Source organism: Anas acuta, chromosome 6, assembly GCF_963932015.1.
Source record: "Anas acuta chromosome 6, bAnaAcu1.1, whole genome shotgun sequence".
NCBI classification, from domain to species: Eukaryota; Metazoa; Chordata; class Aves; order Anseriformes; family Anatidae; genus Anas; species Anas acuta.
Window position 1 is genome coordinate 1,622,109 of NC_088984.1, and position 14,848 is coordinate 1,636,956.

General features: G+C 47.7%; 1 long non-coding RNA gene across 2 annotated transcripts; it reads left to right on the plus strand.

Annotated features, from left to right (window-relative positions):
• Positions 1–5,987: 5,987 nt before the first annotated feature.
• LOC137858706 (uncharacterized) lies at positions 5,988–10,486 on the plus strand. 2 transcript variants are annotated; one of them, XR_011097933.1, is made up of 3 exons: positions 5,988–7,112; positions 8,956–9,953; positions 10,237–10,486. It is a non-coding gene; the product is annotated as an uncharacterized lncRNA (long non-coding RNA). The 2 variants fall into 2 exon arrangements; XR_011097934.1 differs by lacking the exon at positions 5,988–7,112 and adding an exon at positions 8,681–8,816.
• The last annotated feature ends 4,362 nt before the right edge of the window (positions 10,487–14,848 follow it).

Here is a 14,848-nt window from a genome sequence, read left to right on the forward strand (position 1 = left end):
GCTGAAGCAGTGCTCCAGGTGCTCCTGGAGCTGGTCATGCCACAGAAGAACGGGGCTGATCACTTCTGAAGGAGATGGAGCTAGGTCTGATGCCTGCACTGAGGGCTCGTGTTCCTGGAGGGAGGCTCTGAGCAGATCATTTCCCAAACACAGATGCACATTGGCAGGTACAAACTCTTGACCAGGGCTTATTAAAGATGATTATTTCTTATGAATAAGTTGTCAGACTGTCCCCACGTTGTCTTTTCAAGAACACCAGCTGCCTGGAAGTGAGCACCTTTTCGCATCGCTTTTGCATTCCTTCAGTATGACTCAATGGAAAAAAAGAGCTGATGCAGGAGATTAATTAATAGAATTACACAAGGACCTCACATTCCTTTCTTACATCGAAGGAGAAGGCAGAACTCACAGCTGAGGAGATGGGGCATCGTTGAGCACTGAGCCCTGGTGGGACAGCCCCAGTGACACCACAAGTGCCTTGACCTCAAGCACGAACCCACCCCAGTGAAGAGCCCTGGCCTGGTTTTGTCATTACATGGCATGGATGAGGTTTTCTTGGCTCCACGCCTTTGCCAGCTGAGAAGTAAAGCCAAAGTCAATTGCTATTTTTCAGAAGCACGTATTAAATCTCAGACTTCTTACGTGATGTTTTAAAATGAGCTCTCTAGCTAACTTCAATTAAAGGGAAAAAAAAAAAAAAGTGTCTAGATTTGATTGGCTTCTTTGTCATTAGATGTAATTAAAAACCCTACATGGTAAGCTTGGAAAATGACTGGCAGAGCCAGAGCAATACCAAATCTCACCAGTACTATTGGAGATAAGCCTACATTAACATACCCTTTTATTTTGTTTTTTCCTCTCCTTGATCTGTGCCTTTTGTCAATATCTCTACTGGTATTCTTCATGTCGGATGCTATAAATAAACAGATTTTTTTCTGGATATCCCAGCACATTTCCTGGAACTTACAGCAGCACCAGGGAGCATGCCACAACCCCAGAGGTTCCCAGAAAGTTAGTTAGTCAGGATCTGTAAAAAGAGATGAAGGGAATATTTTTACATCAATTAACAGAAAACCACAACAGGCTTCATACTGCTAAGTCATCCCTTTAACCTTCTCATCAGGGCTTTGACCACAAATCTTTTCTTCATATTCAGACCTTAATTTCTGTCTCCTCACCTCATCTCACTACTCGTATTTTGTCTTGCATGCATACCACTTCCACAGATAGCTCTCAGACCACCTCGCTCTGGTCCATCATGGATTCTCACCATCTTCCTGCTGCTTTGGGGTACCTGAGGAGTCAACCAGTGATATTGCCATGAAAGATTTACAGGAACAGCTCTGCACGGAGCAGGGTGCACGTGTCCCACCGACCACCCTGTGCATAGCTCAGGAGGAGCTGGTATTCATTCATGGTGGGCAAACATCTGCATTGATGCTACTGGTAGGGTTTGCAAAGCCACACACCCATCACCCTTCATCACACCCCCTGAAGGGCACGAATAATTCACACACCCCCTGAAGCCAAGAGCAGGGCACGAATAATTCACCTCTCTGCCCCCAGCACCAGCTCCTGGGGCACCTATGAGCAGAATATAATATTACAGGGAAAAGTGGCAGCACCGTCCTCGTGTTTGTGGTGCACGGTGGGCTCGTGATGACCCACCCAGCAGCGATGCGGAGCGGAGCAGAAATGGGTTTGCATCTGCTGTATTGAATTAAGGAGCAGAATGAGTCGTGCCTGCAGCAAATGGACTGATTAGTGGCAGCACACCCAGAAGGCTCCTCCTGATTTCTGGGTGATTAGGATGTTTTGCTAAGACTTTTAGCAGTCTCCAAGGACCTGCTCAACTTGCAGAGAAAAAGAAATGACCCAAACACTGGCTGGATTTTATGGGGAGAGGGCAGAGCTCGCCTGGTGGGTACCCTGGAATGGGGCCACAGGGATATCAGCTGCTGGGTTGTGACCCAGAGACAAAAGCTACCAAAGTGAATTTACAAGGATGTAAGTGCCTGCAAGCTGGTTTTATGGAAAAAAATAATGGTCTCTTCAGGCACAGAGAAACAGAGGACGAGCCTTCCCCGCACAGCACACTGCTCCTATTTATCCTCCAGAAAGTAGGATTATTGCCAAGTACACAAGTAAGATATTAGCTACAAGCCTGATTTTGGGTCATTATCATGACCATTAGTTACAAAATAACATCTAGTCATTTATTCTAAGCGTTTGGCACAGTAACTGAGGTCTGTGGGCAGGCTGGATGCAGAGCCTGCAATGGCTTCTCCTGGAGATCACCAGGGCTGATTAGTTCCCTAATTCCTGCGATTATTAACCCTAATGAAATCTTGCTCTCTAATAGCTGCATAGCTATTGATTTTTAATTGCTTTGTTTGTGCCTTGAATTGATTGATAGCAATTCGGGACGGCGCACACAGCAGGAAGCACCGCTCACCGCCCGCGAAGGAAGGGCCGGCTCAGCAGGGCGCTGAGGGGCATCAAGCGGTGCCAGGGGTGGTTTAGCTTGGAGATCAGGAAGAATTTCTTCATGGAGAGGGGGGATTGGGGTTGGAATGGGCTTCCTGAAGTCCCCATCCCTGGAGGTATTTAAGAAACGTGTGGATGTGGCACTTAGGGATGTGGTTTAGAGATGGACTTGGGAGCGTTAGGTGATGGCTGGACTTGATGATCTTAAGGGTCTTTTCCAACCCAAAATGATTCTGTGATTCCACCTCGTTCATAAACAAAACTCCAAGCTTTAAAAAGTTCACACATCAGTATATCTTCAGCTGCAATAATCATCAGGTTAAATAGAGAGGCTGTGCTAAAGAGCATAATTAGAGAATGGAAAGAGCTCCAACATCCAACATATCCTACAACAAGAATGATTTTTTCTAAAATTTCCATCTTTTATTGAGAGGATGACTGAAAATCACCTTCTCCTTCTTCTTTCCTCTTCCAATTTCCAATGAGACACTGTAATATATACACTACAGCATAGTATCTGGATTGTTTTTAACTTGAAGCAAATCAAACACTGCCTTTACCTGACAAAGGGAAGCAGGACCAAGGGGAAGCACTGATTTTGGATTTTGTGCCTTCCACATTGGGGGTGGGAGGGGAGGTGATGCTGGGGGCAATCAGGACTTTCCTCCCTGCACCCATGTGCACCAGGGGCTGCCTGGGGGCACCTGTACAGAGATGGGAAATCCTTGCTGGAAACCACGTAAAGCCAGCAGCAGTCCAGCTGCCTGGAAGAGTCAACTGCTGCACACAGGTGCACGTGCAAAAACCCCAAATTCATCACAAATAAGACAGGCAGGGTAAATGATGCAGCCCCTTCATCTTTCCATTCTCAAAGCTGCCGATCCTCTCCTGATTTTAACAAATCCACATTACTACTCATCTTCCCAGTGACAAAGTAATGCAGGTGCCATGATGCCAGAGCCACTCAGCCCCTTTGGGTTTCAAAGCAGGATGCTTTTAGCCTTGGAGCTGGAGCCCCTGCACCCTGCAGGGAAGAACATCATTGTCTGATTGGAAGATCCTCCATTCTATTGCAAATCTTGCTGAGACTTCCAACTTATAAAGTAGAGACAAAATATAAGAAATCTCCTAGAGTAATAGCTGGTGAGTTACTATACATACAGCAAAACTTATTTATATCTGGATTTCAGGAATTAATTTAATTTTCTTTCTCATGCTTGCGAGATTAAATAAAAAGCAATTTATATTCCCCATAAATATGAATTACTCTGTGTTTCATTTTGACATTTTATGCAAGAAAGTATTAATGTAGACTCGTTTGGGTCAGACTACTTCCATGCTGCCTCTGGAGATAAAACTGCTTGCTCATTGCACTTGGATTCAGCAAAGCGGGAGGAAGCCAGGAGGGTTTTTCCTCCTTTTCAGTTTCAGCAGTCGTTAACACTGGCTCTTTGTGCTTGTTTTACTGTCATCCTGACCTGGGGACACGAGGACTGCTGGGGTCAGCACAACCGGCTGCAGCCAACCTGCCCTCAGGGCTGCCTCGTGCCTGTCCTGCCTGCATGGGCATGCTGGGGGTGCACGTGTGGGACAGTTGACAGGAGGGGGATGAGCCAGGCTCTGCTTTATTGGAATTCTTAGGGAAAAAGAAAAAGGAAAAAAAAAAAAAAAAGGAAGAAAAAAACCACCTTCCTTGTCATTTTTTAAGCAGGGATGCGAGCACCTTGCACAGAGCATGATGAGAGCTGGGGGGGCACTTTCAGCATCCTCGGCCAGACTCTGCTGGTGCTGCTAACGCAGACTGTCCTGCAAACCAGAAGCTGGCTCTGCTGAAGTGAGGTCTCCACTGCTGTAATGGAAAATTTCCCCTGGGGCCAAGCAAGATGCTGCTTTTTGTACTTGTCTGAGACTGCTGTGCATTCATTAGCTTCTCAGAATCGAGGTTTTTCGCTGGGTAGTTACGAGCAAGCGCTGCAACAGCCGTGCTGCCAGGACCAAGCCCCAGCAGCGTAGTCCAGCATCCCCTTCCTCCTCTTCCCCAAATTCCTCTCTCTGCACCAGCTTGGCATCCTGTGCTGGGCACCCACCTCCTGCAGTGTCCCTGAACTGGGAGGATGGAGCTGGGAGCTGGGGGGCTGGGCACAGAGCTGGGAGCCCCGCAAGGATGGGGCTGGGAGCTGGGCTGAGGGCACAAAACCTTCCCTTCCTCTTGTGTTCCCCCAAATCAACATGAGCAAAATAGTGAGGTTGGGAGACTTGTAATGTAAAGGAAAAGAAAAGCCAAAGGAGTATTTTACCTCACTCCTCTTCCCTTCTACAAGTGTGATCTGAGCCAAGCCCCCCTCGCCCCGCTCCCTCTGTAACACCCCAGGGAGGAAAGGTGTCAGCATCCCACCCCCACACCCTGCAAGCTCCGTGCTCAGTCCTGCACCCCGTACTTGCAGGAATATTGTCGTGAGAGTGTGCAAAATGCTCCCAGAGCAGGAGCAAACTGCAAAACTGCTGTGCCTTGCTTCCCCCTCTGCCACGAGCTGGAGAAGAAAGCGAAGAAGCAGAGAAAAGCAAAGGAAACGCTGAGCTACAGAAAGCAGGTTTTATTAAATCTCCACGATGGATGGAGAAGACTGACTCTTTATCCTAATAAAGTACAAAAGGATCGCTACAGCTGTCAAGCCAGTTGAAATATATTATTTTCTCTAGAAAGCATTTTGGGGTGGATTCCAGAGAGCTTTGCTTTTTTAACTTTCGTTTAACTGAACTTCTTGAAATAAAATAAAAAGAAATAATTCCTATAAATTATCATTTTTGCTTTTGGGGGATGAGGCTCCTGATACTTTTCTCTGTCTGTGTGCTCTCATTGAGCACGTTGTTACTGGCTCTGGATGTAAGGCACAGCACCGTTTGGATGCAGCTCTCCCTGCCACCTGCCTCACCTGGTGCAGCCAGCGCAGTGTGTGCATGGTGAGGACCAGGGGATGGGGGAGCACCAGGGGAACAGTGTTTGCATTTTTCTATCCTTCCACTAAATGTAACTGATACATTTCCAGCAGGCACTAATTTTTATGCTTCCCCCAGAACACGAAGGCTTGAACACAACTAGCCACATTTACAGAGATGCACTAGTGAGGGGCTCTGCTCCTTTTCCCTCCTTCAGTTTATTTGTGTCCTGCATTCAGGCCTGGAACAGCTCTTGAAAGCATGTCATTTACCAGCTGATCCGTAATTAGCTGCTTGCAGCCAATTCTGAAGGAGCCACAACAGAGTTTGCTCAGGGCTGAGTGAATGCTCTGCCTGAAGATGTTCACATTTTGAGTCATGCCACCTGAATCCTTAATACCTGTATTTACACCTCCCTGCAATAAGAATTCCCACCCAATTCAGAGGCCACCTAGCAAGAAGAGATCCCTAGTTACCTACAGTTACAAGTTGCAGGATTTGATCCATGAACCTTATATAAATATTAAATCAAAGAGCACTAAATTGATTAATTAGCTAAAAAATGAGGCGCAGCTTTTTATTTTAACATTTATCAGTTTTGCTAGGTGCAAACAAACAGAGGTGTGTGCGAGGAGCCAGGCTCAGAGCCCTGCTCTGTTACAAGGCAATATTTCTGGTTTCTGTCAGGAAAATGACCCGCAGAAACGAAATGCATTACCCTGAGAAAAAGGCACTTCCCTAGCAGGCTTTCTGGGCTCTTATGCTATTAGGGGGTAGAGCTCTCCCTGCGGTATTAATTACTGGAAATTATCACCTGAGGAGCCAGCTCCTTCCCTCTGTGAGCGGTTTTGTGTTGCAGCGAGCCTGCTGAGGCCAAGCCTGGGCTGCCTGCACTGACCCCCACCTCTGTATGGCAGGGCAAGGGGCAAATAATTCCTGGGGCTTTGTATCTCGCCCAGGCTAGGCCGAGGTCCCTCAGGAGAGGACATCGCGTTTAATTCCAGCTACAGGAGATGCCAGGATGGTGAGAGGCAAGCCCTATGTGGCACCTCATGGGTTCCCCTCACCCAGTCCACCAAGCACCCAGCAGCAGCAGGCAGTGATGGTCCAGTGCCCTTCGTGTGCAAGGGGCCTGGTCCTGCCTCTAGCGAGACACAAGGAGGAGGGCCGCCTCCTCCAGCCCTCCTCGTCGCCTAATGGCAGCCTGGGCTCAGGCCAAGCTCGGCTTTTCTAGCAATTTTACCACAGGAACTGGGACTGTGGAGTAACGCTGATGGAGGAAGAGTGGTGTTGATGGAAGGGCTGGAGAAGCTGTTCCAGAACAACCCGTCCCTGCATAAACACGTCACACACAAACCTCCTTCGTGCCACTGGAAGGCTTCGTTTAGCTGGAATCCCCACGAGCTACCCCTGGACCCACCAACTTCTATAACCCCTGCCGTATTTCACGGAATCATAGACTTGCCCAGGTTGGAGAAGATGTTCAAGATGCAAGGTTCAAATATCCTCATACTGCGACCAGCTGCTCTGCAGGCAAACCACTACAATCATGGCACAAGCACCATGCACCACGAGGAAACCAGCACCTCACCCTGCAAGCAGTCAGAGGAATGTGGCAGAAATTTGGAGAAAATGGAGTCTTGGGCAGTGGAAGGGCACTGGCACGGATGGGACAACTTCACCCAAAGGTCAGTTCAGCCCTCTCTTAAAAAATCTTTAAGATAATTAATGCTCTCCTCATGCAATAGATGAGTCACTTTGTTATTTCCCAGCCCACCTACCCCATCCTTATTTTTAAATAAGATGCTCCAGTATCAGGTTTTCCTGCCAGGAAGGCAACTATGCTCTCCAAGGAAACCTTACCTTGTAGGATGAGGAAAAATGAAAAAATAAAATAAAATAATAATAATGTAGGATTTCAAAGACTTTAGTAGAACTATCTTTTATGAAAATATGTGGCTTTTCAGCCATCCCACTGCATAGGTGGAGGTTGGTTTAACCGGGAAGCTCTGCTCACAGCAAAATTAAACCCCAGAACTGGGACCTGTACAGGGAGGAGGGGGCTGCGTGGGGACAGGGGTGTCACTGCAAATAATGAGTCCATTAAGGCAAACCACATCCCCCTGTGATGGTTTACCAAAACACAATACTTTTCTCTGAGGCACGTAGTGGTGGCTGGGTTTTACTGGAGAAGAAGGAAATGGGGATTTGGGGAAGTACTGCTTGAATTTATGGATAGGCAAAAGAGTTCCAGCTGTACAGAAGTTACGCACTGCTCTAAATTCTGGGTTTGTAGCTGGAAATGATTCATAAAATTAAGCACTTTAAAATAGTAAATGGATATTCATTTCACAGTGAGTTGTAAACACAGCATTGTAAATATTAATCATCATAAAAACATACCAGCAAGCCTTAGTTTTAATATATGCATTCAAAATGTGGCAGATTTTGCTTCAGAGATCACATATTTTGCCAGCTGGGCATTAGTCTCAGCAGCTATACTTCAGCGTTTTATTAAGCTATCTGTTTATATCATGATCAAAACAAATAGTGCGGAGTGAGGAACGGAAAGATATTTTTTCAAACCATTTACCTCTAACAGATGCCAGCTGCTGTGTCTGTAAATGCACTTTTAGCTAACACGCACCCTCCTGGGGAGCCCAGGGTCTTGGTAATTCCCAAACCCCCAGGCCCCCACTACGAGGATATTGATTGCTTATCTCTGAGATCTTAACCCTGAGATGCACTACGCTGGAGACGATGAATAAATTCCTGCAGAAAGTGAGTTAAAGGACTGAGCTAGTAATTTTGTTTTGTGGACTTTACATGTGAGATTTCTCAGACCAGTTGCACGGCAAAGATGCATTCGGCACCAAGGGGCAGCTGGGCCCTGCTGGGGCTGCAGCTGAACGGGGGACATGGCCCAGCCAGCAAATTTTCCAGTTCTTATGAAATGAAAACTATGAAGCATTCACTTCCATGTGAATTCCAGGTAGGCTATTTAACTAAAATTAGCTTGCAATAAAATTCTTGGACACCAACGTTTAAATTTCCAGTGAACCCCCAGCAGTGCATCGTCACCTTTCACTACAGAACCCCCCTGGGAATAAACTCAAAGAGACAAACCAGAAAATGCCCCGGCTCTGGTGCTGTGGGCAGCCTGCCCTCAGGATTAGCAGCACCTGGGCTCGTGCCGAGGCACCGTTAAGCACAGAATAAATTAATTTACCCGTCTGGGTTTAAGAGCTTACGCAGCCACCCCAGTGCTGTCCTCTGACATGTTCTGTACCGTGGGGCTGCCAGCCCGGCTGGTTTCCCTCAGCCCGTTTCTGACAGCGAGCCACGAAACTTCAGCCACCTCGACTTTAAATATTTATACTTGGATCTGAAAGGTAACAGCTTTCCCGTGATGTTTTATTTTATTGTTTTATATTTCCTGCATATGTTTAAAGGCAGAAGGCTAAATATCTCTCGGGGGAGCAGTAACTTGCTCTGTGTTACAACTGCTAATGTTTTTTGTCCTTTCCACAGCCCGTTCAAATCTGACGTGTGTTGTACTCCCTGGGCTCTGGAATTAAACGTGATTAGGAACTTTCAGGTGATGTCACGGACGAGCAGTGCTCCTGAACCCCCCCGGGACACCCCAGCCTGTTGGAGATGTGGTCCCGGAGGTGTTGGCAGCCACTGCTGGGTGCGATGCTGGTGGAGATGTGCTGCTCTGAGAGCCCCAGTAATGCTCGGGGCAAGCTTTGACCAGAAATACACGGCTAGTACCCAAAAGCATCACAGCAGCCAACACACCCCCCTTTAGCATAAAGCTGGGGCTGGGGCAGGAGCCAGCTTTCAGGTGTGTTTTCCACGCATGCTACTTCGAGCCAGCAGAATGAAAGTCACCCGAGTGGCTTTTAACACCCCTCTGCTGCTCACTGCTCTTTGCATGGCATTTGTTGGTCTTCTCAGCTTGGTGTCACCGGCAGCATGCAACTTCTTCCTTCCTTCCCAGCCTTTAGCCAGATCCTGGTGGTGAGGAAAGCAAATGTGGGCAGCTGCAGGTCGGTCACAGAGACATCCCAAACAACTGCTCTCACCTGAATCTTTATTGCACCCGTTTAATCTTGCAGTCCCACAGCTCAGAGAGTAAAATTCTGTTGCTGTAGTACTTAGTAAAGAGCTAGATCCTTTGGTACATAGTACAGAGCTAAATGCTTTTTAATTTGTCCTCTGTCCCCAATCTGTCCCCACAGCCTGGCACAGTCCCTGCCGCACTGCCCCATACACAGCCCTCACACCCACCCCGGGGGTCCAGACAGGGCACTGGCGAGTTAAACAGCTTTCTTCCCCAGCCCGATACAATAAATCAGGCATTTTATGGCTGCGGAAGTAATGAGAGGATGGACACACTGAGCCTACAGACGGCGACCAGACGGGAGGAAGGGAAGGCTTGGTGCCTGCGGTAATCACGCGAATCAATGGCACTCAGGTTTCTGCAGCCCGTCCTGGGCCCTGCTCCCGACTGCTGCTGATTTATGGTAAGTGTCATCAACGGGAGCTTGTGTCTCACGTCAAAAATAAAGCATGGGATGAGGGAGGGAGAGAAAGAGGGTTTCTGGTACAAAGCGGGCTACAAGGTGGAGCACAAAGTGCCAAGGTAATGTCAGGGATGTGCAATGAGATTTGTTGTACACAGGAGTCCTTTAAGCAGTTGAATTAACTGCAGAACAGTATTTACTACTCTCATGTGCATCCCCCGTGCGTTATTGTGGTTTTGCGTAAGCAACAGTTTCAAGTTTTTTATCTTGTGTTCCTCCTCAGGGCAGGAGCCAGCAGACACAACCCGACCCTCACGGCCCCCCGAGGCAGCTCCTGCTCGGCCATTTACCATCTCAGCTCCCCCAGAGCCTCCTCCCACCTATGTGGGGGGCCCTGGGACACGCTGGGCACTTCAGCCCCTGGCTACATCCCTGCGAGTCGCAAAAGAGCAGGGGATGCTCCAGGTCCAGGTGCCTCTTGGCTGCCCTGCGAGGTAGTGACAGTTTTGCTTCATGCCTCTTCTCCTTCTCAAACCCAGCCTGCACTGCAACGTGTCTTTGGGCAGTCCTCAGGCACGGGGCAAGGTTTTCCTGGGAGGGGACAAACCACCTCAGCTTCTTCCTCGGAGCCACTCCTGTGGACGGGGCTGGTGTCCCCAGGCAGCAGCTCCTACGGGTGGCAGTGTGCATTGCCAGCCCGGCCCCTTCCAGAGATCAGATGGACGTGCAGAACCAGCACACAGCCATTAGCATTAAAATAAACATAGGAGGTTTGTTTCACACACTGTAACTAACAATCGGAAATAAAATTGTGTAATAAAAGGAATGAACAAAACCAGCACAGTATAAAAAATGTCACTGCTTCATTTCACAAAACAGCTATTTCTGGTATTAATTGCTAAGGAATTGGAACTGTATCTCAGAAGAAATGGATAAGGAATATGCTTCTCCTTGAGTGACATCCATGGAAAAAACAAAACGTTGCAGAAGGCAGAAGTAACAGATGTCACTCGGGCTCCCTTGTTCCCATCTCTAATTAAGTTAGGAACCAATCAGCTTTTATTAACAAGATTATTTTTTAAAGTCTTTCTTCCTTTAGTTTAAAAATACCACATCTCTGCTACACAAGCACTAGCTGCCCAGGCAATATCTACCCGTTGCCAAAGCCATATATATTTGTGTATACATGTATGTAGACACGTTTTGATGTCTGTCCCAGCTCTGCTTGGCCCCACAGCACGTTGGCAGAGCAGAGGGGAGGCAGGAGCATCCCTGTGCCAACACCAGCCCTGCAGGGATGGAGCCAGCTCGGCCACAGGGTTTGCACGTGCTTGGGTCAGGCCTGGCGAGTCAGGATTTACCTGGGTTTTGTGCCCCAGCAAAAATGTCCAAAAACCCACGTCTTTGCATAGGTGCCACAGTCCTATCTTCGAAAGGATGGTATTCACCTGATGGTTGCTGTTGCCTTTTAGCTTGTTCCACCTGAATCCACCACATCACTCCTATAAAGAGAGGGGAAAAACCAGCCTGGGAGTTGACAAACACCCAGCAGTGGGCATGCTGCAACCAGTGAAGCAGGGGAAAGATGGATAAAGTCATTCTGAGGGACATTAGGAAAAAAATAATCACGCGTAAGGTCTCACTGTGTGCCTTCTGGGAGAGAAAAGGGAGCTGAGCACCAGAAATCAAACAGAAAAGCTGCTCAGGAGCCCAATCTGCTACTTTCAAAGTCCAGGTCGGAGCTGTTTATAGGCTGCGTGCAAAGTGACCATTTCAGGTTTTGTGAATGCCCGCGCTGTGTTATCCCATAACTCAAACACCATCCCCAGACATCGCCGAGCAGAGCAGCAAAGCTCATTATGGCACTCAGCTGCCCTGTACAGCAGCACTTTGTTGTTTGCTTCCCAAATTACTTCCTTACCCCCCTTTACTCCTCAGCGACATTGATTGCAGTTCTGTCTGTGCACAGCTTTGCAATTAGTGGCAGGTTGGAGCAAAAGGTTAATGCTCTCCAGCTTCCCTCCCGAGGAAGCGCCGTGGGTCGGAGCTCCTGATGCACCTCCTGGCAGTGCTGCAGGAGCTGCAGGACCATGCAGGCAAGGAGAGAGCATCTCCAGGGGTCACATTTCCAAATATCCTAAACGCAGCTGCTGGGACCAATCTAATTTAACTGCTAAATGAAACATGGCTATTGCCTAAGGGACGTCTCCTTCAAAATAGGTAAGGCTGTCATGTTCCCCAAAACCAAGCATGTGTGCAGCACATCTGAGCCACAAAGCACCCTCTGCTGCTGCGTGCTGGATGGGAGCTACCAGAGGAACCTAAGTGTGATTGCATTTCCCTGCTACCCAGGGGGAACAAAGAAATTAAGTCACTGCAAAATTATGCCTGTTCCTAAGGTGAAAGTGAATTAAAATGAGACCTCCAAATCAAATCAAAACCCAAGCAAGGCTGCAGGAAGGAGCAAGCCTTTCTCAAGTCTTTGTCAAGATGGTCAGAATGAGCGATAACTCATAAAGGCACCAGAGTTTAAAGCACCAGCCAAATTATGCCAGAACAGACGTACAAAAGCGTAATGAGAAAGCGAAGGGCAGGAAGGAAAGGAGACTTCACAAGAAGCAATGGCAAAACTAGCTAGAAGTGCAGCACTTAACAGATAAAGTAGTTCATCTGGGAAAAGCAATTTACAAACATCAGAGGGGGAAGCGGTGAAAACCATGCTCGTTCTGCTCTTGTCTCAGCCAAGGCGTCTGCAGACGAGCACGGAGAGCAGATGTTGTGGTGACGCCCGGCTGCTCCAGCAAAGAGCCAGCGCTGCTGGGCAGAGCCAGCCGGGCTCCCAGCCCCCGTGTGAAACACCGACCTGTCGCTAGCTGCAGGCAGCAGCAGGGTGCTGGGGGCGCAGCTGGAGCACAGCCCCGCGTCCCTCCCAGCTGCCAGTGTGGGATGCTCAGGGTGCCACTGGTTTTGGAGGTGCTGGCACACAGAGAGGAGACCGTCAGGAAAAAGTGGGATAAACGCCTCAAGTGATCAAGGAGGTGAAGTGGCAGAAAGGTGACCATAAAATGCACTCCGTTGAGAGTAGCCAAACTCTCCTTTGTACGAAGGCTGCTATTATCTCAGCTTACCTTTTGCTACTGAAGATGTGCAGCTGCAGCGAGGCGAACATGAATGCCTTGCTTAAAAACATAACCTTTGTGTAGCCGCTGCAATCTATATACAGTCTGTGGGAGGCATGCCAGCCAAAGGGCAAAAGAGGTACCAAAACCTTCGTTTTTTTGTGTACATAAAGCAGTAGACTGAACTAAAGGATTTCCAGGCAGACCTCCTAAAGCCTCAGCACGGAGCCCCAGAGCTCTTTGTGATGCTATCCAAAACTAAATGGTGCCACGTGCCCTGCCACAGCCACCTGCCCCACCGACTGCATCTGCAAGAGTCACAAAAAGAATTGCTGTTTCTGCTCCCTTGTACCAGCTTCAGTTTTCGTACTCCTTCTCCCATCTCACCTAGCAGTCAGCAATGTCTCCTCTTTTTTTTTTTTTTCAAATAAATGGTATTTATGACATTTTTAAGCTGTGCCTTGGTGCAACTGGTCCTGGTCTAAATGAAGCAAAAAGTACTCTGGCTGTATGGATTTAAACTGAGCCTGCCTCTGCTCACATCCTCCTGCACTGGATTTGCTAGTCATGGCAAACAGGAAAAAAGTCACAATAAGGTGGTTTTGAGCTGCTTACATTTTCAAATTCCCCTGTACTTGATAAAGGAATATTTCAGCTTTGTCTTCCAGTCAGTCTTAGAGCCGGCCAGCGCCCTGCACAAACCACCCAGAACCACAGTCCTGTGTGTGGGGCTGCCAGATCAGTGCAGGGTGGTGGCTTGTGCCACGGGATGCTCTCCAGTGAGAAGGCATTAGTAAAACAACAATTTCCCCGATTTCAGAACAGAACAGTCTTTTCAACAGATACAACTCAAAATACTAAATAGGGAAAATTACCATTTCCTTTTAAAAATACCCTTTCTTTGGAAAAGTCTTAGGAAAATCTTGCAAATCTCATTTCTGCTAATGGGTAATTAGGCAGACTGATTAGAGAAAAATGTTGCACACATCGAGTGTCCCATAATGTAATAGATTGTGCAGCAATTTACTGTAGCATGGTATAATTGCTTGTGACAAAGTGCTTCCATGTGTCAGCTTGCAGTGCAGCTTCCCAGGACAATTGATTTTAGAGAGGGAGAGAACCTGAATTTATGTAACAGCAGGGTACGATGGCATTTTCTGCACTGTTCAAATCTCCCAGAGTTTCTCTCTCTCTTATTTTATTTTATTTTTTTTTTACATACTGATTTGAGCATAAAAGAAATGAAGAACTTGCTTTATCATGGAGGCATTTACATAACCACGCTGCAGCTACAACACATCCTCATGGGAAAACGACACGGTGCTGTGCCCAATGAAACACGCTGATTTTCCTCTCCTGCCTGCCTTGGAGTTGCACAGGAAAATCCATTAGGTTTCAATACTGCTGCAGGGCAATTATTTTTTCCAGGGCGCTCTTTGGTGGTGCCCTATCGCTGGAGAACATCCTTGCTTCCCTTGGACATTTTTCACACCGATGCTGATCTCTGTTTTAAAAAGCCCAGCTGCTAAACACGAACTGCCCTAATCTGTGCAGCGAGCCTCCCCACATTGCTGGGGATAAAAATACCTCCATAGACCTGCAGCTTCCAGACCCTGCTGGGAATTAATCATTACCCCTTTACACAGCCGGCCCCCAGAATTTTGTTCTGGCCAGCAAGTCATTCATTATTGACAAGCCTTTGTTGTGTTCTTGTTTGTTTGTTTTGTGGGTGAGGTTTTATTATTACCATTTTAAAGTGGGCAGAGTACTTCATCT